Raw genomic sequence first — 23012 nt, 5'->3', positions numbered from 1 at the left:
TGCTGAGCTGCAGCAAGATAGCAGCTCCCAGTAGGTATGAGAATAGTTCTCAATAGTAAGAAATCCAAGTCCGGCTTGGGACTCCTCCAGTTACATGAGAGTAGGAGAAACAATAGGTTACCTAAAAGCAGTTCTAATGTGTAGTGCTGGCTCCTTCTGAAAGCTCAGACAATGCACTGAGATGGCGCCTATACACCAATATTACTGCTAAAAAAAAAGATATATATTGTCAAGAATAACATTTTAAATCGTAGAGTGAATTATTTGCTATGTAAATAATATATATCATAACAGAATCCCTTTAAGTAATGATTACCATCCCAATACTTTAATCATCTCTGGGTGAATAAAGCAAAGGTGAAAATCCTTCATTCTTGGGACCAAGTCTGCGCAGCTCTCTGCCTTTTCCTGTTCCCCCTCCCATAAGAATTCATAAAACTCACTCCCCCCCACCTTTAGGAATGTGTAATCTGAGGTATAATGGCAGAGCTGCAGCAGGAAGGTACTGAGACCAAGTTAAAATGGCAGCTGCTGTCTTAAACAAACAGAGAAAACTTCTAGGGCTCTTTACTCAGGTATGGTAATGATTTCTGCAGAATAAATATAGTGTTCTTGTGGCACTAATGTGGCAAATCTATTGGCAGTAAAATGCCAAAATGATTTTCCTTTTCCTGTAAGGCTCTGGTAAAGTGTTAAGCAAACTGGTAGTAGGAAGCATCGCTTTTTGATAACATAAGTGGGCAAGTGGATGAGCCCTATTACTGAAGCACCTGACCACCTTAGAGCTCTCTTTATAGCAAACATTCAAGGCTGTATCCATCTGTCCAGCAACCAGGGCCTCACTGTTCCCCAGCTTTTGAATTACAGAGGTCCCACATTGATGAGATTACCAGATCATGAAGAAAACTGGAATGCTTCTAGAAAATCCAGCTGGAAGGGCTGCATTTGGTTGCATGTAATCCATTGCTATCAGTAGCCCAGCAAACAGAATTTATAATAATCATCTCTGATTTTTCAACAGAGCTGGTAACCTTTCCTTTAGCTAAGAGGACCGCCAGGGACCCTCGCTGAAGTTGAGAAGACCTAGGCCAAAGACCTAGGCCAAAGATGACTAAGACTAGTTGTTGGAAATGAATTCCTATGTAACCAGTGGTACTGAGAATTATTTCTACCTGCACCTTTTCTCTGCCAATCAGAGAAGATGTTTCTTTACTAGATATCATGTTGAGACTAGAACACTAATGAAACTGGAATGCATACCTTAAAAATACAATGACAAAAACAATATTTTGATTCTGAATTCCTGTGCAAGAATCATTCCTGCACATAACACCAAATCTTGCTGTAAACAGTTTAAAAATATCACAAGCCACAACAACGCATGTATAACAAGTATATGGTGTGTAAAGTTATTGGGATCTGGGTACCATTCATTTTTCCCTCCCCAATACACTTTCCCTAACAGGAAGGCAGATTTTTTCTTGGTATTATTAACCTTGAATACCTTAAAGGAATCAGCTACTAATACTTCTACAGGCAGGAATTCCACAGTGATCATAATGAACTGTTTCTTTTTGTTATTCTCCATGGTTGTATTAGATCGCACCTTATGTTACTAGCGTACAGCAGCTCTGGAAATGCAGCCAAAGAACTGACCTTGTATTTATTGTACTTACGTTTGTCTCTTTTTCTACACCTCTTTAAATGCAAGTCAAGATCACCAACTGTGGATGGATAATGAGCTTACATTCTTACTTAGCAAAATTCTTACATCTATTTCCATGAGTATAGCTGATTTAGGAAAAAAATAGTCATCAAAACCTTTCACCACTGATTTACATTTAAGTACAGTACAGAGTGAATGTAATATGCCAAGCCCCATTTACATGAGAGATGTATGGTTTTAGTCTATAATTAAAGAAACCAATTGTATTTTCTCTGAGAAACCAGTATAATATACTTGAAGGAAGTGGCTATGTACTCACAGTTTTTATAGACTTACTTACTCCATGACTGCATATATGTATTTCTCTATGGGCACTAATAAGGGGAATGATCTATACAAGTGGCTTGATCATAGCTTAATTATTTATCCTTGCTGATTTTAGGGGCTGGAGTATAACAATAAGGGAAGCAGACCCTATAACTTTGGGCAGGCCCTAACTGATGTATGATTTCATTTCAATTGAAATAAATCAGCTTTGTGGTGTTTTTGGGAGGTCCTACAAAGATTTTGTTGACAGGCCCAGATGAACATCTGTTCTGTAATGGAGTTCAGCAGGGCTGTATTTACACACAAATATACTGTGTATATATATATATATATAATATATATATATATGTGTGTGTGTGTGTATGTGTGTAAATGCAAAAATAGAAAGATTTTTAGTATTATTTAGTAATAAACCTTTCTATTTTTGCATTTACATTTTGCTCACAATTCTTTAAATCCTAGGAGTGCTGTCCTTGTTCCAGTGCATGTACTAGCACCCAGGTTTTGTTGCTGAAAATGGTGTGCACCCTATGGCCACATATATATATAACTTTGAAATTATAAGAATATTAGCAGAAATTGAGTTATAGTAGCTGATCCTACAGGGCTTATTATTAATCAGTTTCTATGCAGAATGTCCTAGTTATTGTGGTGTTGTGTATTATGAAATTGTTACTAATCAGTCTTGTATTTGAATTTTATATTGTGTATATACTTTATATTGTATATCAGTCCCTAAGTTTAGTTAAAGGACACCTATATTTGTACCCACCATTAAAAGTTTGGGCTAAAAGACTCATCACTCCCGATGGGGGAGACTGCACAAAGGTAACTCCATATTTTGATTGAGGATTCCCAACATGAAGCAATGGCAATAGCTATGTGGCCAAGGTGAGTTCCTAAATGGTTGCCTAATTAGTCTAACTGTATTCCATTGTTCCTCCTGATGAATACATATTTTGTAATTTGTATCTCTGTGGCCAGCAATGCATATACACAATACATAATAAGTACCTATATATAAAATATATACCCTATACAAACCTACAGTAGCCCCTTGCCCCAAGTGTTAAGACACTGGGGGATAAACAAAGAAGAGATACTCTCAGTAAAGAAGAAATTAAAATAAAATGTTGAGATGTTGCTGCTTGTAACTTGTTAGACCAGTTTTATAAAAGAAAGGCCTTTTATCTGCATTACATTTGAGTTTTTGCCAATTTCCTTTTGAACAGATTGCACAGGTGTCTGGTGTCTGGTGGATGCCAGAGATGTGCACCCAAGCAGAAAAAAATGTAAGTAAACTTTTCAGAAACCATTTTCTCTTCAGCGACATCCATGCTCTGTATGTGGCTACATTGGTCACTAGCACCCAGCCCTTGCCAATAATGCACACCCTCTTCAATGCTTAGAATCCTAAAGATGGCCATACATGCGCAGATTTCAGCTGCCCATAGGTGGACTGACCTAAAGCTAATGTGAGACTAAATGGATTCACTGCTGGTGTAAAAAATGAACCTCCCAACCCTCTTGCTGTTCCCAATGACTTCCAGGCATACTTTGCAATAGTGCAGATGGGAGTGCTTTTTTACCCTAAAATGCTTAGGATATAAAAGTATTTACTTCTGTGAGGGGTTATCCATATATTTGTGTTTGGGATCAGTTAGCTTAAAGAGGTAGTTCACCTTTAAATTAACTTTTAATGTTATGTAGACATTGATATTCTGAGACAATTTGCAATTGGTCCTCTTATTTTTAATGGTTTTATAGTTATTTAGCTTTTTGTTCAGCAGCTCTCTATTTGGTAGTTTAGCGGCTATCTGATTACTAGGGTCTTATTTACCCTAGCAACCAGGTAGTGGTTTAAACAAGAGATGGGAATATGAATAGTTAAGGGGCCCTGCAGGAAAAATAAGTAATACAAATGACAAAGTTAACTTAAAAGTGAACCACCCCTTTAGATGTGTTTACGTTAGTTTTATAGAAAGAAAGGCAGTGGGTACTGACACCCCAGGCACATTATATACAGTGAGATGCAGTCTGAATTTACAAAACCAGCACATTATATGCAGTGAGATGCAGTGGGTACTGAGGGCAGATATTCAGGCCCTGGCACTATAACACTGGCACTGATACACTACATTGGCTCCACTGTAACTAGAAATGAACAAAACAATGACAAAAGTAAAAAAAACAACAAATATATAAAAGCACAAAAACAATTTAATTTCAGCTAGTGATTCAGCCTTTAGAACTGTATAGCACCTGTGTATATCACCTGTGTGTAGTACCTGCGTATTGCACCCATGTATAGCACCTGTGGGAGTGGGATGAAATCTGCAGCAAAAGTTCTGAGTTGGTTCTTAGGTAAAGTTACAGCCTACAGATTCTCATTTTCAGTCTTCATTTCTGCACTGCCTTCAGTTTGTAATATCTCCCCCGAGCCCTGTCGGCATCTGTGCCTTGATTGGTCAGTTTTACTGCCTGTCAAGAAAGCTGTGCTCTGATTGGAGAATCCACAAGAAGAAAGATCCAATCAGAGCACAGCTGATAACAGCAGAACGGAGCTTGCAGGAGCAGGCAAAAATTTACAGGACAGTTCACAAGCGGAAGGAGGTTTTATTTTTTTTGTTTCTTTTAAGGTGCCAAGCAGGTTTGGGGAGGCTTAGCCTCCCCTATCCTTATTGAAAATCTGCCTATGCAGCTGCCGATTTGGGTCCTTCAGACCGATTTGGCAACTTATCTCCCCGTGTATGGCCCCTAAAATTGGCCAGATCTCGATCAGGTGGGTTTGATTTTTTCCGTCAGATTGGCGACTGCATTGGCTCGTTGATGTGGTCCTCGGTCCAACAGCTCCAAAGCCTGCCATTTTTTAATTTGATTGTTTAGCCTGAGCTGGCCCAGCTTGTGGGTGGCCACATTAGGCAAAACATCCACTCATTTGGTGACCTCACCAAATGAGCAGAACTTTAGACTTATGGAACCAAACCCAAAAACACATACAAAGTTGCAGGATCACACACGATGAGGTGAAAAAACAAAAACATTTCATTTTAGACCAGTATATAGACATATACATCACAATTAACTAATTGCTTTTGAGATCCTGTAGTTGGTGTATAGTAAGTAGGGTTGTGACACACTGGATTAAAATCTTCCTTGTGGTGGGCGACTAATCTCCCCAAAATGCCATCCCACCTGTTAGAATGTAATTAGCCGCTGGGATGGCATACGCGGTGCCACAATTTGACAAATTCGCCAGAGCTTCCTCTCAAGGCACCACGTATGCCATCCCACCTGCGATTTACATTCTAGCTGGTGGGATGGCATTTCGGGGAGATTAGTCGCCCATGACAGGGAAGATTTGTTGCGTGGCGACTAATCTCCCTGTGTGTCACAGCCCTAATACAGACCACATATTGATTCCACATACTCCATGGCTAATTATCAATCAATTTAGATTCATGCTGCAGACTGAACTGATTTAGGTGCGGCCATGCAGCATGCGTCTAAATTAATTGCTAACCAACCATGCAGGATTCAACATGTGTCCGGTATTAAAGGGGTGAGGTGGCAACCCTAGTGTATAGACATTTCTTTGAGCAAGTAAACCACAGCAAAGAATCAAGTGTGTGTTCTCTTTATTCTAACTCCATCTATATTCTAAAATGGGGGTCCCCAACCATTTTTTATTTGTGAGCCACAGTCAAATGTAAAAAGACTAGGGGAGCAACAGAAGCACCATAAAAGTTAATGGAGGAGCAGCCTCTATGCACACTATCAGCTTACAGGGGCTTTATTTGGTAGGAAATCTTGTTTTTATTCAACCAAAACTTGCCCCCACGTCAGGAATTCAAAAATACTCAACATTCAACATCCAAGGGGTTGTTAAGCAACATGTTGCACACGAGCCACTGGTTGGGGATCACTGCTCTAAAAGCTGACTGCTGATTGGCTGCTAAAGACTACAAGACAAGAGCAAACATATTTTCATTTTATATGATTTCTGGTACCTGTGTGTGCATGTGGCACCACTGGACATTAATTGGTTTCATTCATGCCACTTTAAGTGCAAAACTAAGGGCACAGGCATCTTCTGATGATAGCCTGGCTAACTTGATACAAAGCTTTATTGAGGATATTAATACATCCCGGGCAGGAAGGGGGTATTATTAAGAAGGTGCTTTTTTTCAGCTATTTATTTCTGGATTATCTGAACCAAATATCTGGTTAACTGCATTCTCAGTATCCCTGTTACCATGGAGATTAAGCTTGGCAATCTCGTTAAAGAATGCAAACCCAGTGGGTCAGTTTTCCTTCTAATGGAATGGCATGCAGGTGTAGCCTATCATTTACAGGCTATGTGAGACAGGGCCCTGTCAGGTAAAACTGTGTGGCTCTATTCCACTATCAGATGTGCACGCTGGATATGCATGCCAATAATCTGCACACTTTACCAGCTCTTTTAATCATTAATTACAACTGAGTTAACATTCTTTCATTGGTATTTTAACTAAAGTTGTTTAACCATGTTCCTTCTAATTTCTGTTACACCGTGTGTACCTAGTGTGTATGTGGAAGGATGTATGAATGCAAATGATTATGTATTATCTTTTGCTCAACACAATATCCTGGGGCTGGTGCCACATGAGGCAGTAGCCAAGATGCCTGCCCCACTTAAACCCCCTCATGCTTACCTCGCTAGCATCACTTTGGGGCATAGGGTTGCCACCTTACCCCTTTAATACCGGCCACATGAATCCACATCCTGCATGGCTAGTTAGCAATTAATTTAATTACATGCTGCATGGCTGTTCATAAATCATTTAGTCTGCAGCATGCATCTAAATTAATTGCTAATTATCCATGCAGGATGTGGATTGAATATATGCCTGGTATTAAAGGGGTTAGGTGGCAAACCTAATAGGGCCCATTTCCACCCTTTTCACTAATTAAAATTTAAACAATTTTATTAATTTACCAGGCTATTTGCCACTCCTAGTAAAGTTCTAGCTGAGGCAAGGGGTCTCACTTTGCATCAGGGCTTAAACAAGGTACAATTAAGCTGGTCATAAAAGCTACCAACTTGGTACCTCCAGCAACTTATGGGGCCCACTTACCTCTTCCAACAGATCTCCATAAGCCCCTTGTATCAGCCAATTGTTGGCCTCTGTGCCAGTGATCTGATCAGCCTGGTTGGGTGGCCAAATTAAGCTGAGATCCATTGTTCTGCAACCGATCAGATCTCACTGTGTATGACCAGATTTTGAGTACACACTGTCCTTTAACCAATACAATGTGTTTCAGCTTTAGGGTAATAGTACACAGAGTGCTTTGCTGCCCTCCCAGTATCTTGCACTCAGGAAGGCGTAAATAATACATTTGCAATGACCATTAAGGTACTTGTGCTGACCCTGCCGGTGCATCCATGGGCCAGGCATTTACTGCCCGGAAATGCTCACTGAAAAATTTCCAATCGATAACTGCTTAACCAGTTTGTGCACAAGCAGTGTCTGAATAATTAATGTTGTTGTCAGTGCAAAGTTACTTTCCAGTGTTTTACACCATGTGCCATTACCCTGCTGTATGATCCCAAAGTCACATCAGCCCTAGTTCCAGAGAAATTGTCTCTAAAGCTTCAACTCATACAGTCCTCCTTCCCTATGTTCTTCATGATGTCAGCACTGCACCAGTTACACCAGGGGTCCTCAAACTTTTTAAACATGGGGCCAGTTTGTGGTCCCTCAGAGTGTTTGAAGATCAGTTTGAGGATCCCTGAGTTACACTATAAGCTGTTCAAGGCAGGGACCTTGGTTTCACTTTATAAATTCTAGTGCCTAAAGGTGGCTATACACGCGTCCTTCAGACTGATTCAGCAGCTTATTTTTTACTTATATTATGGGCACCCCCGATGGGCCAACCGGACCGATATCTGGCCTAAAATTGGCCAAATATCAATCAGGCGGGTTTGATTTTGTTGTTTCAGGAATGCACTGGCTCGTTGATGCAGTCCTCACTCCATCAGGTCCTATTCCCATCATTACTCCAATATTGTCCAACTTAGGTGGGCATATCACCATATACCTCGCCAAATGAGCATATCTTATAGTGTATGGCCAGCTTTACTGGGAAAGCAGTGCAGATCAAAATTGCATTAGGTTGGATGCCAGGTTATAATGGTAGCATGGTGCCTTGTCTTTTATAGCCTTTGTGGAAGATGATGGCACCAGAGGTAGTTTTCTATCTCCTTGAGCAAAATATCAAATTGCTGCAACCCCCCAATACCAGAAACCCTCCTACAAATAATCCAAAGGTGCACTGAGACTACTCTGATTTCTATTTTGACATTAGTTGGAAGCTATATATCTTCTGTGGTTGGGCATGGGGGGCAAGAGAGCGAGAGACTCAGGGAATGTCAGTTAAATAGGCTACACACATACTCTGCTGCATTGCTTATGCTTTATTTTTAGCATGTGTTAGGTTGAATTTGCCACATTCATAATAAGGAGAAAGAAGGGGTAACAAATCTTGTTATGGGCAGGTATTTGCATGAGTAATCTATCTAGTACAAGTTACCCCAGATTAAATGCTGTTGACTTGTCTGTACAGGGCAAAATAAACCTGTGAGCTACAATAATAAAAAAAAAGTAGGATAGTCCAATTTGTTGCCTAAAGCTGTCAGTGGGTGCTGGGAGAAGCGCTAAAAGCTAAGCAACTTGTACTGATTATTACTGTTGCAGTATTGTTCTACTGTTACCATAATTCCCTACAATACAATATACTCACAGTTTTTGTACCTACAACTGTTTATCTTTGGGGCTCCAAAAGGTAGTCAATGGACAATTACCACTATTTGCATCCCGCTAGAGACCCCTGGGCACAGTGTCTCACTTCTCGATCCAACACTACAGACTTTCTTCTCTTTTGGCTCAATTAATATAATTTTCCTACCAGTTAGCTCTTTGCCACCGAGTTTATTTTTTTTGTCAGCTGGACCAGAAGTTTTTGGGCCCTGCACCAAAATGAGTTTAGGGACCACCTAAATTGTAGGTATAAAAGAATTTCCATAAGCTGAACGCTGCTTGTTGCTCAGAATTCTCCAGGGCCCCCATAACAGTTGTTGTTTTTACTTTATCTAGAAATGTGCCCCCAAAGCAGTAGCAGAGTTTCATTCCTCTATACCTATGTCCCTGGCAGCAGAACTTTAACAGGATATATATTTTTCAAAAGGGCTAAAACAGATCTCACCATAGTGGGATTTTAGGCTCATATTCACAAAGGGGTGAACTCTGTCTTCTCTCTTGGATAAATATTGCCCTAAAAATTCAATGTAAATCAACAGAGAGCTGTGAAATGTTGATCTGTTTTCAGTTTTATAAATCCCTTTCCCCTCAGTCCCCCAGTCTCAGAGACAGTCTAAACGAGTGAAGACCAAACACTTACAGCAATGCACCAGTCGAGGGCGCTGTTTCATTAGAGTTTAGGAATAGCTCTCGGAAGGAAACAGCAGCTCCCACTAAACGCAGACACGTAAGTAAAACAAGACTTGACTGTTGAGCAGATCCTATGGAAAGCGGGGAGCTGCATCCAGGAAAACACATATTTTTTTACATTATATACGTCATATTAATTTGTATCTATATGCCCCTCGCTAAATATCCCTCCGCCTTCAGCTAAGACCAACTCTGCGTTAAAACTGACTGTGTATACTGGGTGTATTCTTACTTTAAACATAGTTACTTGTTCTAAATGCCAAACGACTGGCGCTGACTAACCCAACCTGTCCGGGCCCTATGGAAACGGCGCTACGCACGCCCAGCAGCGCAATCACGTCACCCGGCGCTTACGCGCATGACATCAAGCAAGGCGCGCTCCCGTTCTGCGGCAGGAGGTGGGGCCGTAGCTCCGCTAGGGGGAAGTGCGCCGCGCATGACGTCGCCCCATAGTGAAGCGAATGTTACAGTTCGCGGGTACGCGCGTCCCTCCCTTCCCCTCCTCCCCTTCTGCTCCGTGACTCCCTTACTTCCGCTTCTCTGATGGCTCAGACGGCGGCGGTGGCGACGGCCCTAGGGTCCGGTGCTGGAGGTGAGTGATCTTTTACACTCTCTGTGTTCCTGGTTTGTGGCATGAAGCGGTGCTGGGGTCCGGTGAGAAAAGGTGGGCTACCCTACAAGGGTAATGTGCCCCAATGGGTCAACCAGTGTTCCTAGACTCTGTCTGATATTAAACTACAACTCTCACCATCTGATTCTTAAAGTTGATGGGGGGGGGGGGGGGGTAAGGTAATGTATATGTATAGGAACAAAACTCCAGAAGGAACATATTGGGGAGTTCATAGGAATAGGTGGGGGGTATTGAAGAGAATAATGAAAGATTCCTACAGGTGTCTGGGGACATGGGGTGACCCAATTAGGGCAAAACTCTATGGGCAACATTCCCAGACTGACAGGCAGGGTCCCACCAGGCTCAGGTTGGCAGGGGTTTAATGAAACAATGTACTGCTGTGGGCAAGGCTGCCTGACTACTGAGCTGGGTATTGTATGAACATAGGCATTATATATACACCAGCTGGGGCCCACCGGGCATAAGGGCACTGCCACATGTCTCCCCTTCACATTCTGTGTGTATAACAGTGTCACTTACCTTTTTACCCTCTGGGGAGCGAGATTAAGTTAGGGATCTATTTACAGAATCAATCATTTACCTTTGGTCATTATTATTGTGTGCTGTGTGTGCACTCTCACAGGGGATCATGCAGACCCACAGCCTGGTGTGTATGTATGTTATTAGTTATATGCTTTAGTCTCAGTTTCTATCACCTGTGCTTTTAAACTTATAAAATTCCAGATTTGTGGTTTGTTACAATCAAAATTTGCTCTTATAGACAAACCTTGGTTATGGAGGCCAGAGTGAGAGTTTTCATCTAAAGTAGTGGGCTCAGGTAAGGATCCCCTTAATATTATGTAGGTCTGGGTTGTCAATTTACAACTATACAAAGGGTGAAGTACAGACAAGCAACCTGGCAGTAATGTGACAGCTGGTTGGATACACTTGCTGCAGGGGGTGTTATTAGCATTTTCAGAGATGATACTGGCGGTGCCATAACATAATGGGGCTGTTGTTGAAACAGAATATAACCCAGGATTAACTGTTGCCGGATCTGTTCTCAGTGATTATCTTAGACTGTTTGCTTTTAGATTGAGCCTAGCCGCAGTACAGCTAAATGTGTGTGCAAAGTAGTTTTGCTAGTGCAAGGCATCTGGTGCCAGAAAGAGTTTGTGCCTTTTGAGCCTCTCCAAAGCAATGAGCCTATGATGATGTAAAAGAGATTTTCTTTGTAATCGGTATATTACTAGTAGTTACTAGTAGTTCATGTGGATTTTTCTTACCGTTTCCCGTTAGGAGTGACACAGATATATTTATATGTGGGTTCAGTAGTGTTTGGATTAGTGTTATGTGGTTGCTTATGAGAATGCTTGGGGCATTCTGAAAAGTCCATATGAGAATTGTTTGCAATGCAGGAAAGAGTCCAGAGAGTCTGACACCTTGTAGAAAATTTCCATGCCTCTGATTTTCTTGGGGCTTACAGGAAGATGCATGATAGCAATCTAACGTCTTGTGAAGTTCTTTTATTAAATGGCTTTCACTTTCATTCTTATGTGCAGGTCTCTCGTCTTATCAACATATGATACTTGTGTTTTGGAAATTTAGTTTAAATACTATTACTGTTGCAAATCTATGCCCCCCTCCCCTTTTCCAAGTTACAAAAAAAGTCCCAGGAAAAGCATCACATCTGAAAATCTGGCATAGGGATCCAAAGTTTGTGGGTCAAAGATAATGTTAAACTGTGTAAAACAGTATTTAATATGTGCTTTCTTTTCTTAAGGATAACCCCAGTTTTACAGTGGGTGCTATAACTCATCCAGAAATAAAAATGTCCAGATTGTAACCTGCACATAGTATCTATGTAGATCCTACTTATAGCAGAATGAAGTCCAATTTATAATGAGGTGTGTGTCACAGCATGGTTACAAAACTTTCTGTTCAGCCAAAATAGAGCCCATAGGTATTTTATATTACTTCATTAATCAAACTTCAACAATATGACCCAGATGCCTACTTTTTGTGCCTAAGGCGGGGGCTGATCTTGACCTTCGGAAAAGCGCAGGCCCAGAATCAGCCCCAACACTGACTGCCTTTCTTTTTGGCCTGCACCCAGAACCACGGAGTCGGCTCAGTGCAGGAACACAGCAGATATCTACTCCGAAGTGCAAACTAATGCCCCCTTGTGGCATTAGCCTTAGGGCAAGGACAGACTGGGCAAATAGTCACTGTTTTAAAACTAATTGGCAACTAATTGCCGACTTGTATATATTTGAGCGGAGGTATAGTGGTTAGTCTATCTTTGCCCTTGAGGCTAATGTCCCACAGAGCAAGTTAGTTGCCCGCAATAGATCTCTGCTACAGTGGGTGACTAACCGCTCTGAAATGCCTTTCCACTGGCAACAATAGGAGTCGCTAATGGAAAGGCCTGCTTATTGCTTCGACTTTCCAAAGAAAAACTTTGGCTGAATTCGAAAGCCGAATTGATGCATAGGCCTTTCCACTGGCGGGCTTATTTATTCATTTTCAAATTTGTGAATTAGATTTAGTTTTTCTAAACTGATTAAGCTCATTTATCGAATGTTTGCTTATTTATTGAAGTGGTAAATTCGTGCAATTACAAAAAACTTGAATACTTGAATTTTTGAGTTTTGAACTCGAATACAACTTGTAAACTCGAATTACAAACTCGACTAAAACTTGTAAACTCGTATTGACGATATGGCTTGCCTTTTCCTAGGGCAATTCCCATTGACTTTGAAAACTCAAATGTACAACCTTTTCTACTTGTGAGCTTTGAGGGCACTGGGAGCAACATCCAAGGGGTTGGTGAGCAACATGTTGCTTTCGAGCCACTGGTTGGGGACCACTGTTCTATAGGATTGTTTGCACTTAATAAATACCAGACATTCAAGTTTTTGAACCATAACTCGAAGTTATGTTTTTTAAGCGCAATTAGGGAAGTGGTAGAATCAAGCAGTAGATATCAGTCTTTGATAATCTGTTGTGCCAGTGATAAGTGACTAGTACTAAATGATAAGGTTAGGGAGAAACTCAAGCAGTTTGCCATATTATTGTTACCAGTAGCGACTAGTTAGCTGTTTGGTTTTACTGTTTTTAGTGCATTAGAATACTGAAAGTGACCATCTGATTGGTTGCTATGGAGCAAGCATTCACTAAAATAACCAAAAGAAGTCATTTTTTGGCCAAGGAAACATTCATGCACATTTCGTTTCATATTCCTTTTCTGCGCACTTACCTGTTTTCCTTTGTCCGCAAATTGTGTATATTTAAACAAATGAAAGCAACACAGTTGGTTGCTGTTAAAGGGCAAATGTTGCTAAGGTTCAACAAATTGTTGAACAAATTGAAGGTGACAGATTCTTAGGACACTGGTAGATGGGGCATTTTGTGGCCTGTGGGAAACAAAGCACCCAGAAATGTCTTTAGATTGCACACGTCGTGAATTGCCACCAGCAAAACTGTCCTCTCGTGTAATTTTGTGAATAGAGGATTTTTAAGATATTATTTGATAGGACTGTGTTACCAAAGTTGATTTATGTTTATTTTTGGGTGTCTTATGGCCTGTGGATAGTGCAGTTTTCAGTGGTCAACAGAATGCCCTATTGGCCTTTGTCCTTACTCATGCCTTTTGCAATAGTAATTGTCACACTGTGAGACCTCCCACAATGCTAAGGAGGGAAGGCACCAAAGACTGATATAGCTCTAAATCGTATGTTTGCCTTCTCTGTAATTCCAGACTTCTCTTTTATACACCAACCCTTTGTTATTATGCATTTTAGACATTATATAGCTAAATGGGACTAAAAATAAACATTTAAAGTAAAGTTAAAGATCAGAAGTGGTGAAACTGTCAATGCAACCTCATAAGACAACCTTTACCTTTTACCACACTTGGCTGTGCTCTGTGTTGGGAAGTTGCCGAGCTGTGAAGGTTGCAATATACCGTTTTCCTTGCGAGCCAGCAGTAGGCCATTTAAAATGTAAAAAAGTTATTTTGCTTCTAGTTTCCTTGATGCTTGAATAAACAGATGCCATTCCCGGCTGTCTTCTCACCCAGAGGGTAAACATTTTGATAGAAAATAGGTCTCTGCTCTAATGGAGGTTTATTTGTTTACAGAACCTGGCCTGAAAAGAATGTGGTTGTATATAAAGTGCTGCCCTTTGTTTGTGCTTCTGGTCCTTTATCGTTGGATAATTACTTCTGAAAAAAAAGGGGGGAGTAATGCTGTCCTTAGTGTGTATAATCTGTATCCTGTACCTATTTTCTGTAGTTATGGCTGCTAATTTGCTTTGGTTCTGCCCCTTTGCACGTTATGATATATCTGCTAGAATTATATAAAAATATCTCGCCCCCTCCCTTTCATCTAGAACACTAGCAGATTTGACCAAATAGTCATATTAGAGCAACTTAAAGCAATTACAGTTTATTGTTTTGCATACAAAGTCATTAGATATTTTTTCATATTAAACTCCAAATGTTTTCCAGTTTCCTTTACTTATATTGTTATTATTCATACAATGGAGTCACAGGAGGGAATGCCTGAGGTCACTTCCATGTTCTGGGCACAAACTTTTGTGTTTTTGAGAGCTTCTGGCTGTAGCCACAAATTTGTTCCTTTAAGTTCCTGTCACAGCTGCTGGAAAATGTGGTAACTCACTACAAAAGGAGAAAGACAATTATATCCCCTGCCAACATCAACTTTGTGTTTTTTGTTTCTATTCCATACAGTTATTAGTATTGTTTGCTACGTTCCTAAAAAAAAAAAACCCTTTAGGGGTGAAAAAATACTGTGCAGAACACTAAACCATAAATCCAAAATACCTACATTTCTTGTAGTTTGTTCAGTTGTTGTCTTTGACCTTAGAAAAAATCCTGCTTAGAAGAAGAGCCTGGGTGCCAGTGTTACATTTTGCATGTTGGCCCCCGTCTCTGATTGGCACATTAGTTGAGGGGTTTAGTGCTCAGACGTCTTTTACCTGAAGGAGGAAGGATGCAGGGGGTCAGGAGGGGCATTTTAAAATACTTATTTTACATTCCTAGTGATTCTCTATTCGGATTTGCCTACTCATAATAGCAGAACAAATTCTTGCTTAGTGCAAGCTGACTCTGGCTCTTGGCTATTAGCTCTGGGGCTCATTTTTCAGGCATGTGATTGGCTGTTAGGATTTGCCCTACAGAGTGTTCTGGTTTCAGTTGTGATAGCTGTTATAATTAGGCAATAAAAGTAACACATGGCATTTGATTTAACTACTTGTATCGGAAGGGACTGAGGGCCTAAAGCCATAAGGGCTTCTTTAGTTAAGACAAAAGAGATTGGTGGGAACTAGGGACATTCTGCCAGCAGTGTTCTTGTTTGCTGCCATTGGCCACATGGCTTGGTCATAGCTGTATATAGTTTTTGTTCTTTTTTTCAAAGTTGGCTGCCTGGTTTATCCCCCGGTGATGCGAGGAAGGCAACAAACTATAAAAAAAATATATATTTTGTGTAAACTGATACTATTTTGCATCACAAAGCAAGGGGCTTTTTCTATGAATCAGCTGCTGGCAAAGAAGCAGTGATACTGCAGAAATGTGTAAATGTGAGTAGATTTGGCTAGTACATGTGAGGATGAATTGGGGTTTTGTTCATTTGTGAGCATAGCGATTAGAACTGCTTTTGCTGACCGTTTATGAACGGCTCCCTTTATATTAGACGCAGTGCAAGAAATGAATGTATGTGCTGCTTTCAGATAATGTCTGAGCTCTTATTCATAGGCCTTTTACCATGTGCCACTACTCTGGCATTAGCACTGCCCAAGAAAACAGGGCTACCCCCCATCTGATTTTGCACTGACATTTTCTGGAACACAAATTGCTTTCGCTTTCAATATTACAGATATTTCTTCCAGTAATTCTTATTTACTTGTTCTCTGATGCCTGAGATTACATAGAAATACTGAAGAACTTAGCTGTCCACCACTGTTTATCCCTGCTGAATAATTTGGTACTTTTTACATTCTCATTAATAATGGTTATTTTTACAGTGTAGTTGTTTAGCCAGAGGATCTCCTCAAAATACAGATATTGTAGTTCTTGCCATAATGTCATGAACACTAAGGGCTATGGCATACGGGGAGATTAGTCGCCCGCGACAAATCTTCCTTGTCACGGGTGACTAATGTCCCCGATATGCCATCCCACCGGCTAGAATGTAAATCGCCCCTGGGATGGCATACGTGGCACGGCGATTTGCCGCAATAGCCGAACTTACCTCAAGAAGCAGCTTCGGCGATTGCGACGCCGTGTATGCCATCCCACCGGCGATTTACATTCTAGCCGGTGGGATGGCATATCGGGGAGATTTGTCGCCCACTAAAAGGGAGATTTGTCGAGGGTGACTAATCTCCCCGTCTGCCACAGCCCTAAGGAACATCAGTGCTCCATATGGTTACATTGTAAATATTGACTGCTTTACAGATATTCTATTTGTTGATATCTACAAGAGTTCGGTCCTGACCACTCTATTTAAGTGTACCCCTGGGAGCTTTTATTAGTTGTCTGCAAATGCCAACAAAAATGTCAACGTTGCAATTGTTTTTCATTATTTATTTTTTTTTAGAGTTTTTGAATTATCTGCCTTTCGTTTCTGCCACTTTCCGGCTTTCAAATGGGGGTCACTGACCCCAGTAGCCAAAGACTGTCTGTGAAGCTATATTTTTATTATTATTATTGATAATTTTTATTACTTAGATTTCTGTGCAGGCCCACTACTAATTATATTCCCATCTCTCGTTTAAACCACTGCCTGGTTACTAGGGTAAAAAAGACCCTAGCAACCAGATAGCTGCTAAAATTCAAACGAGTTGTCGAACAAATAGTTAAATAACTGAAAAACCACAAAAAATACAAAATGAAGACTAATTGCTAATTGTCTTAGAATATCTTAGAATGTCTACAACATATTTAAAGTTAATCTAAAGGTGAACTACCCCTCTACTGTGTGTTACATTTGTAGTAAGTGACATTAACTTGACTTTGCCCAAAATGAGTGCAAGTGACTGCTTAATGCAGCCCCTAACAGTTGCCTAGGTAAATGTTACTTACAGCATCCTAGCACTGACGTAAGCAGGAAGATGAAAAACGGAAGCTTCTGCAAGAAGTGATTACCAAATCTATAATTTTTGGATTGACAGAAACCAAAGCATTTCTAAACCATAATTTGCTTATTTATATCTGAAAAGACACTTTTCATGCGACTTTGAAGCATGGCATTAAGGGTTTTGATTTGCTTTGGCTGAGCATTGTAGAAAGTGCTTGACTTTCTCCAAACCCTCAGAGTTCTATATCTAAAGAAGTTTAGTCATAGTGCTATCTGCATAGAACCTACTAGTTTAGACTCTGTTATCAAATTCATTTAGAGGGAACTGAGTAGCGCTTCCCATAATAACTGGAAGGGATGTGTAAGCAATCATCTGATTGCAAGCGTTCTGTTTGTGGGAAAGAAGCTTTAAAGATCAGCAGGGGCTGACAAGGCACAAAATCAACATTTCAGCCTAGCAACAACCCCTGATATTCACTGTCCTTTGTTCAGCTTCCTCCTATAGACTGCTCTGCCTGTGGGAGACAGAGTAACTAAGAATGTTTTTTCTCTAACTATAAAAAGACATTCTATTGTTTAACTGATAACAAATGGCCTCTGTATAGGAAAAAAGCAGCAATGCATGTAAAATATTTATGCAAACTGCCGTGTGATAGGCTAGCATGACTGGGGTTTTTTCTTTTTTTATTGTCACTACTATTCCCAGAGATCTATGGCAGACTCAAAGTTTAAGAGAAACAATCTTTAACCTATTCAGAGCAACTGTCAGATCAAAGTCCTGGTGTGGTTATGCTGCCCATTTCTTCCATAGCCCAATGTTGTGGCATACTGTACAGGATGCTGATGATTTTCTGCATAGAAGCTGGCAGAAAATAAGAGACTTCTAATATTTAGTTTTAGGGCAGCCTTTAGTTACCCTTTAATTGCTAAAAGATCTGTATGACATTAATGGCTGCAGTGCTTTCCCCGCTTTGAGCAGATGGCAGGAAAGCTACTTATAGGGTCATAGAGATATTTGTGTCCCGACCCTGACCTTGATACTTGCCTTTTTGCCACAAAAGGCTAAATTTAAGCTTTCAGAAAAACATTCCTAATGTTAAGTGTGTATTTATTGTTTACAGTAACATGGAAGACCACACATGGCCCATTCCTGATACAGAACTTGTTTGCTTACTGCATAGGATTTTCATATTACTTTAGCAGTGGAAGTAGTGCACATTTAGAGTTCTGGTTCAGTTGAACCTTTCACTGAGGATTCAGTATTTGTCCAGATCCAAAAATGTTTTTGGTGCATTCATTGTTTAAAGTGCTTGTTAAAACCTGCCAGAATAATATGGCTGCTGGAAACATGGGCCAGTGGCCTGGGTCTATAGAAGGTAATGTATTGTGTTAAAATTTTATCTAAAGCTTGCTCACTATTTATAACTCCTATTCTTTCATGTTTGTTTAAAGGTCAAGTTCACCTTTTTAAGGTTTGAGCTAGCGATGCAGGAATTGTAATTAACAGTTGCTGTCTGTGACTGTGACATTGCCGGTCTATTGGGACTGAAAAGGTTTGCTCATGTTACAATTTGCTGCGTCACGTACATAGGCTTCATGTACTATAGATGTCGCAGGCGTTACGCCCCCCTCTTTATTTTAATTAGTTTCGTTTTATTCCATTTAAAAGGAAATGTCAACATTTATTTGGTTTCACATACCTCAGCTTTAAATAAAGAGAAGGATGTGAGAAACTATGAATCATCTGAAAAATCCTTGCACTGTCTGTGCATGTTTGTAAAGATGGCATTGCAGCCTGCATCATTGCTTCTCAATACTTCCTCTGGTTTGGGAAATACTGGGCGCAGTATGTGTTCTGTTCCATACGCTCAGCTCACTTTGCTCATCCCTGTACTGTATTTACACATTTCTCACACTTTGCTTCTGTAGATGAGAGGAACAGCTTTGCTGGAACTTTCTACATAACTTAATTGGCTTTTAGCCACATTTATTCTTCTTTGAGTGCCCAAGATTAGTGGCGGCAGCATATTGTTGGTTGGTTAGTACCTTGTTTGAGGATTTTGCTTGAGAAAAGAACATTTAATTTAAATTTATATTGACACAAAGGCATATCTGTAAGGTTGTGTAAAAAGCAGATGGGAAATCCACTTCTGTGTGTTAATCTTATTACCATCCTTTGCTGTTTTGTTTTGTTTTTTTGTTTTTTTTTAAATTGAGCAATATACACTTTGTTTTGGCACAAAATATAATATAAACTTTTCTAAATATGCCCCAAAATGTTTTCAGAGTATTGAGTTAAAGCCATGGGGGTGTGTTGATGCCGGAACATAACCTAATTTATATGTTTAATCTTTATATGTATAAATAAGTTCTACTATTACTCAGCATATGTAGATATTTTATCACTACAAACATCGGAACCAGAGAGCTAAGCTTTTATACCTTATGTAAATTCATCTCTTTTAAGGTTTATTTTCCCTATGGATTTGCCTACTGGAAATATGAAAAGCTGGATATGTGTTTTGTTTTGCTTTATTTCTCTAGAGATTCTGTGGCAGTGCCACACAGAGTGATTCTGGGCATTTGTTGCCTTGGTGATTCCAGCTTCTAGTTAATTTCAGCAGTCGGCTGACCCTTCAGTTCAGGTATCTGGCAATGAAATGAAGTGGGTGTGACTGCAGGGGTTTTATCACCCGTGGAGCTCGAAATCTCCAGGGCGACAAAATGCCTGAAATTGCACCATATAATATTGTCCTTAGCCGTGTCTGAGCAGCCATTGTCTCACTCAGGAAGATTCAGAGCTTTGGTTTATGGGCCCAGCCTGAAGTCCAGCAAAATTTGAGGTGAACACCTCTGTGATGTCTGATTCTGCAGTGTTATTATGTGTTTGCAGCTTTATCAGTTAAGATGGGAACATGTTCTTCAGTATCAGACTTCCTCTCTTTTAGGGCTCCTACAGGTTTGGGGCACGAGTCTGCTCAGTTCTCTGTTCTCTCCTCTCTCCCTCTTCCCCTCCCTTCTCCTGCTCCCCCCCTCCCATAAGAATGCATAAGAACCCACTTCCCCCACCCATAGGAATGTGTGATCTGAGCTTCCAACCGCTATAACTGCAGCAGGAAGCTACCAAGACCAAGCTAAAATGGCAGCTGCTATCAGAAGGAGCTTCTAGGGCTCTTTACTCAGGTATAATAAAACTTTGTGCTGAATAAATTTAGCATTCTAGGTGGCCCTAATGTGGCAAATCTATTGGCAGTAAAATGCCAAAATGACTTTCCTTCTACTTTAAGGGCTCTGGCACATGGGGAGATTAGTCGCAGTGAAATTGTGCTGCCGCGTATGCCATCCCACCGGCGATTTACATTTTCGCCAGTGGGATATCATTTTGGAGAGATTAGTCGCCCGCAAACAGGGAGATTTGTCACGGGCGACTAATCTCCCAGTGTGCCAGAGCCCTAAACAACCACTGCACTATAGGCTGGACACAAGCTCCTTATCACCTGTCGGTAATCCCATTGTAAAAAGCCATGCAAAAGCATGAATCAGCAGGGCGTGGTATGACTTCCTTAGGGGTGTGGTTAGATAAATGGGGCTGTAAGGGACAACTCCCTTGCCTTTTTTTTATAGCTTACATTGTAAGAACTCTGGGTAAGTCAGAATGTAAATAAGAAATATACTTATTCAATAGTTAAACAAGACGTTATTAGCTGACCAATTGGGCCAACTGTGCGCTCCTCCTCTCGGAGGGGAGGTCTCAGTGTGGTTTCTTATACCACATGCCTATGCTAGTATTGGTTTGTACATATATAAAAAACTGTTTAGTTGCAAAATTTTAGGGTATAGCAGCCCTTTAGGGTAGCTGTGAGTGCTGAAGAGATTAAAGAACAACACATCGCTGAACCTTTAAAATACATACATGAACCTATATTGTGTCAGAAATTACTATTACAAAGTATGTAAAAACATTATTTCAAAGACCGTGTGCTTAAGACCAATTACAGTAACTAGTATTTTAACAGAAGTGTCCCTTGATTTTAATGGCAATTTAATGTCGGTCTCTGGAGGATATAGATTTACTCTCATTAAAGGAACAAAATTACCCCATTTTGCCTCTTTACTGACACCTGTAAAACTGATTATAACTTGGCAGACTTACTGAAGAGCTCTATGTTATACAGAACTAATATGCACTGTACTGCATGTATTAGAAGCCCCTTGTTATTTTACATGCCCATTATATGCCAGCGAAAATGCTTTAAATTTTTATATTTGTAGAAATATAAAAAGAGATATTTAAATGCAGCCTGGTACTAATGGGATGGGAGGACCTCATGTTAAACCCCTCATGACTGCTTTTCTGTACATTCCCATTTATCCACCCGCTTAACAAGTGCTTTTTAGACTCCCTGTCTCTGTTCTATTACTTGATGCCTGAGAGTCCCTGGAAGGGCCAATAACTGGTTCCATAATGACATGATGGAAAATAGAGAGGAGCTCAATAACCAGTAGTAAACAAGCAAGTTCCCCTTCATATGCAACAAATCTTCTTGTGTAATAATCTCCTACAGCTTCAGCCTTTTCACTTACGTATGACTAATCCAACCTGCTAGAGGTTTAACTGTAACTCTTGGTAGAGTTAGGTCAGGGAATACATATTCACCCCATATCTCATCCTGAATGATCTAAAAGCTGGGCTTTCAGGTGTATCTAGGAGAGCCAACAGACATTCTCATTCTTCTGTATTTATAACTATACAAAATTCAGATGGACTTTGCTTGTAGGCAGGTCAAGGAGAAGAATGCACCCCGCCTTGCTAGTCACACAAGATTTTAGGGACTTAATTGATGTTTTGAAACTTATGGTATAGTGCCCAGCTTCTGAAGGGAAGGGGGTTCCGTATCAGCGGACAGGGAGAATTCTCGGGGAAGGATGAAAGAAAAGAAGCTGCTAGTAATTAAAGTACAGCAGTTCCCCTTTTTCCTGTACGAGAGCCTGTAGAAAAGTCCGACCATACAGAAATATTACTGGAATAAGATTTGGCTTCCTATTTCCTAAAATGCCCTACATACTGTAACTATACATTAGGCCAAGTTTTATAGATTTTGAATAGACTGATCACATGTTTTTAGGGTTAAACAGCTCCGGGGTTTTTGATGCATGTGGATAAAGAAGAGTTCCACCCCACAATGTGACTCAGGGTTGGATTAAAATACTGCTGTCAGCCTCTAGTCAGCTGCTTTCTCAGTAATCGTACCTTCCCTCAGTGTATTTATACAGTTATGTCTATACATTCTTATTATTTTCCTCCAGGGTGTGGTTAGAACTACCACTTAGTTTGCCCTTTAAATGTGCTAAGATTAGTGCTGTTTTAATATATCAGCAACCCAAGCCTGATACAAATAAAGCGGCTGGCACCATGCCAATATCAACAAGCCCAGTATATTTCCAGTATGTTGCCCTGGGCTGCCTTTCTTTAGAGAGTTGTGGTATGTGACAGGGAAGCCAAGCCAAGACATTCCTGTCTCATTTTGGGAGAGAATGATTTGGGTTTGCTAGGCCTTTATACCAACTGGCTGAGTCACCTTGCTATAAATCAATATACAGGCGTGTAACTCAACAGTGCAGCCGTAAATAGGCCTGTGCAACGTGCCATTAAAGGGGGAATACACACTCTGCCCATACTTTTAATTTAACTGAAGACTTCTGTTTCTAGGCAACCCCATAGTATGTAACTGAGCAGACTGGTAGTCTTATCATGCCTTTTAATGTGTATATTTTTAGTTTACTGGGATAAACCTTAGCTATAAGGTGCCTGGGCA

At 40.4% G+C, this 23012-nt stretch overlaps 1 protein-coding gene across 2 annotated transcripts in view; it reads left to right on the top strand.

Annotated features, from left to right (window-relative positions):
• Nucleotides 1-9918: 9918 nt before the first annotated feature.
• The window catches only part of rnf19a (ring finger protein 19A, RBR E3 ubiquitin protein ligase), a 43829-nt gene continuing 30735 nt past the window's right edge, over nt 9919-23012 (top strand). Inside the window, exons 1-2 of one of the 2 annotated variants that reach the window (XM_018094531.2) lie at nt 9919-10075; nt 10875-10931. The gene's annotated coding sequence lies outside the window, so the exon portion shown is untranslated. 2 annotated transcript variants of the gene reach the window in all.

Source organism: Xenopus tropicalis, chromosome 6 (assembly GCF_000004195.4).
Source record: "Xenopus tropicalis strain Nigerian chromosome 6, UCB_Xtro_10.0, whole genome shotgun sequence".
NCBI classification, from domain to species: Eukaryota; Metazoa; Chordata; class Amphibia; order Anura; family Pipidae; genus Xenopus; species Xenopus tropicalis.
The sequence above is the reverse complement of the archived record's forward strand: the minus strand, read 5'-3'. Positions and strand labels throughout refer to the sequence as shown.